General features: G+C 39.8%; 1 long non-coding RNA gene across 1 annotated transcript in view; it reads left to right on the top strand.

Annotated features, from left to right (window-relative positions):
- The window catches only part of LOC135091001 (uncharacterized), a 227,504-nt gene continuing 223,195 nt past the window's right edge, over positions 1-4,309 (top strand). Inside the window, exon 1 of the long non-coding RNA XR_010262236.1 lies at positions 1-134. This is a non-coding gene — a long non-coding RNA (uncharacterized LOC135091001). The remainder of the gene's footprint in view (positions 135-4,309) is intronic.

Raw genomic sequence — 4,309 nt, 5'->3', positions numbered from 1 at the left:
GAGTGTGAGAGGCAACGGTGTGAAAGGTGAAGCTTTGGGGGTAAACACAAGGGAGGGGAAAGTGAGCCAGTGTTTATTGCCAAGGGGAAACTGACTCGCCGGATACGACTTGGACTGAAGAGGGGAAAAAAAAAGTGAGTACATATCGGGCCCGTCCTCCGTTTTCTTATTTATTGTTCAGACGTCACGTTATTTTTGCTTTTTTTCTCTCTTTTCTTTCTTTCATTCCTTTTTTTCAGAATATTGTAAGTAATATTTTTTGTATTTGTATTTTTTTATATGCTGTGTGAAAATCATCCAAAGTTTCTATAATATACGTTTTGCGTTTTAAATAAGGGACACTGCAAGTAACCATCAGGCCTACACGTGGCAGTCCCTGTATGAAATATGCCTAACTATTTTCACGAATCATGACCATTCATAAATACGTCTAATCTTCTTTTAAAAACTCCTTAATGACTCAACACTAACAACCTGATTACTGAGTCCATTCCATTCATTTACCACTCTATTTGAGAAGCGATTCCTTCCTATCTCTTTCTTCAATTTAACTTTTCAAGCTTGAACATATTATTTCTTGTTCTGACCTCATTACTGATCCTGAGAATTTTGCTTACGTCACACTTATGGGAAAAGCTAGATAAATAAGGGAATAGGGAGTGAGAGAAAGGGGAGACGAAGGAAATGGGGGAAAGGAGAGACTCAGGGGAAACAGGTATAAGAGGAAAACTGAGAGGGATGTCACACGTTAAGTTTACAAATGTTTCCCTCTAATTGAGTCTCTGGGTGCGAGTGAGACCTCGGTTAATTGGGGTTAGGGGTCATGTGGTGCTATTTATGGGGTCATGGGAGGGTCAAATGCCGCAAGGGGGTGAGGGTGGAGGGACAGGATAGGGTTAAGTAAGGAAAACGTTTGAGGTTTCTTTCGTGTGTGTGTGTGTGTGTGTGTGTGCTTTAGTTTAGAGTTTGGTTTGTTGTTGTTGTTGTTGTTACTACTACTACTACTACTACTACTACTACTACTACTACTACTACTACTACTACTACTACTACTACTACTACTACTACTACTACTACTATTACTATACTACTACTACTACTACTACTACTACTACTACTACTACTACTACTACTACTACTACACCACTATGCACACCACACCCACTTCAAATCCTCCACAGTAACATTGATAGTGATGGAAGACAAAGGTGTGCGAGGAGGAGGAGGAGGAGGAGGAGGAGGAGGAGGAGGAGGATCGGATACCATAACAGCGAGTGATAAATGAGTGCTGCTGGCCAGGAAATAAATCACGCGTTGGAAACTGCTTGTGACGTCACTGTGTGTGTGTGTGTGTGTGTGTGTGTGTGTGTGTGTGTGTGTGTGTGTGTGTGTCCCGATGCCTCACGGGAAGAGAGATAAAATAAAAAAAAATCTACGATGCTCACTCACAGTATTAATATAAAAACCTTGACATCATATCACTTCAAAATAACAAAAAAAAAAAAAAAGAGTAAAAAACACAGATATTTAAAGAAAACGAGCTAAAATATTAATAAAAATGAAGCTACGATGCTCACTCACCGTATTACATTATATCACTTAAGATAATAAAGTAAAAATAACCACAGAGAACTAAAGAAAACGAGCTTCTTAAGGTAAACTAAACTATAAAAAATCCCACAGAAAAAAAATCGTTATAAATATTTCTCGCTTCTCACCACTTCTCTCTCTCTCTCTCTCTCTCTCTCTCTCTCTCTCTCTCTCTCTCTCTCTCTCTCTCTCTCTCGTCCGTTTCTCTATTTTTTTTAAGGGGGGGCAACACGGAGGAGTGACTTGACAATGCAGGGAACCGGAATCCACTACAGCATGAGTTCAATCTCGCTAAAAGGGTTCAACAAATCACTAGCGAACTGACAAGAGCAGCTCGCGGGGCAACCAAGGCAGTCAGGAACACTCCCTCAGCGACTGCCCCCTCCCCCCCCCACCTCTCTCTCTCTCTCTCTCTCTCTCTCTCTCTCTCTCTCTCTCTCTCTCTCTCTCTCTCTCTCTCTCTCTCTCTCTCTCTCTCTCCATGATGCGGGTACAAACCGACGAGAGAGAAAGAGAGAGAACGATAGCCACACACACACACACGGAAAAAAAAAGACTCAAAAGAAAATGGAACGGGGTCACATCATTATTACTATTATTATTATTATCTCCGTTGTAAATAGCGCATCATTTTTCGCTTGGCGTCTCGCATTGAAAACGTAGGATAAGAAGATTCAAGGTCCGGCCCTGTCTGGTCTGGTCTGGTGGGTCAGGTGTTGAGAAAAAGAGGCGAAGCAACCCACCCATCTCCCTCTTTTCACAGTAGATAGACTCAGCATAAAGGGTGAGGGAGAAAGGTACTGGATCCCTATGCTTATTAGTGTGGCGATCCTATCCCTCCCTTTGGCATGTAAAGAGCACCAGGTTTCTTTGGAATATAATGTTGTTTTTCTCAATATCATAAGGAAAAGGTGCATTGAGGGAGAGAGGGTAAAAAATATATATCTTCTGTGTATTTCTTCGCTCTTCTTTGATGTTCGTGTAATATTCCTGAGCTAGTGTAAAAAAAAATGAGGGGAGAAAGGTTGGGTGTCCCTAGCAGCGTGGGAAGTGTTGTTCTTCCAGTGTAATGGTTCACAGTGAGGTTAGTCTGTTCAGGTTGGGAAGTCTCGCTGCCCTGGTGCTTGTTGTTGTTGTTGTTGTTGTTGATTTTGATTTTTCTCTCCTCCTCCTCCTCCTCCTCCTCCTCCTCCTCCTCCTCCTCCTCCTCCTCCTCCATCTCCTTTTTTTGGGAGGGATTATATATACATTCAAAAGAGATTTAAGATGGCTATTCAAAGTGTAAATTTTTTCATTATGATTCTTTCTTCTCTTGACTTTTTTTTTTGTGGCTGGATGAAAAGCGTATAAATTTCTGTGCTGGTATTAAAAAAGGAAAAAAAAGAATGTTCCCGTAAGATTATTATTTTAAGTACATTGTTATGATTGGTATTATTATTTTTTTTTTCTTTCGTGTGTGAATAGAAAATGGTTAACTAAGTAAAGACATGATTTACTGTACGATTGAAAGTTATAAGCTCGTATCTTCCAACAATGAGAAAAGACAATAAATATTATAGCATACAGGTAAAATTTGTTTAAGTCTAAGGCAAAAGAAAGATTTACAGACTACGAATGAAGATAGGAAACCATTCTGAAGCAAACAAAAAAAAAAAAACAAACAAAGGAATGGTTTGAGTAATCTTGATCTTCATTCTGGAATTGTACATTTTTGCTTTATATCCCAGCATTGTACGGGAAAACAAACTTGCGTGAATTAAAACAAAAGCAAATCATTCAGGCACGAGACATCTTGATAAAACATTTACTTCTTTAATAATTCTCCTGTGTACTTTTAAACAGTGAATTTTAGATAGATGACTTTACGCATCCCCCCCCTCCGCCCATCCTGTATCTCCTCACACCCCCCTCCCCTCACCCCCCTCCCCTCACCTCTTGCCCTTTGTCAATCTTTGCTTCAGGGTATTTACTTGTTACTATAGGTAAAAAAAAAAAGTTATAAGGAAGGAAAATACATAACCTGAACTTTAAAATGCATGAAAGTGTTTATCTTTATGAAACTTTCCTACTTTTCTTTAAAACGGTAATAAGTACAAAGGAAGATGAGGAGGAAGAAAAGGAGAAGGAAGAAGAGGAAGAGGAGGAGGAGGATAAAGATGAATAACTGGAGAAGAAAGAGGATGAATAAGAGGATCAGGAGGACTTGGTGGAGAATAAAAGTGAACTAGGAGGAGGAGGAGGAAGATAAAGATGAAAAAGAAAAAAAGAAAAAAGAATCTGGAGGAAAATGATAAGTAGGAGATGAAAGAAAAACTAGGAAGAGAAGCAGCAGCCGGAGAGAGAGAGAGAGAGAGAGAGAGAGAGAGAGAGAGAGAGAGAGAGAGAGAGAGAGAGAGAGAGAGAGAGAGAGAGAGAGAGAGAGAGAGAGAGTTAGAGATGAGTGATAAACGATGAATATTTATAAGGTGAGAAGGTGATTTGCATAAAGGATGTGACAGGAGGGAATCACACGGCGCGCATATGCATATCTTTGGAAAAACACTGGGGATAATTGAATAACCTCAGCCGATGTTGTGCTGGTCAAACTTATCACACTAACATATCACACTGTGCTTAGAAACATTTTTCCTTCAATCCTGAATGATCTAAATGTTAAAATGAAGATTGAAGGGCAGTATGTATGTCACAATAAAATGTTATGCTGCCTTCCTCTGTGCTT

The sequence above is a fragment of the Scylla paramamosain genome, chromosome 36 (assembly GCF_035594125.1).
Source record: "Scylla paramamosain isolate STU-SP2022 chromosome 36, ASM3559412v1, whole genome shotgun sequence".
Classification (NCBI taxonomy): domain Eukaryota; kingdom Metazoa; phylum Arthropoda; class Malacostraca; order Decapoda; family Portunidae; genus Scylla; species Scylla paramamosain.
This window is presented reverse-complemented; position numbering and strand designations above follow the sequence as displayed.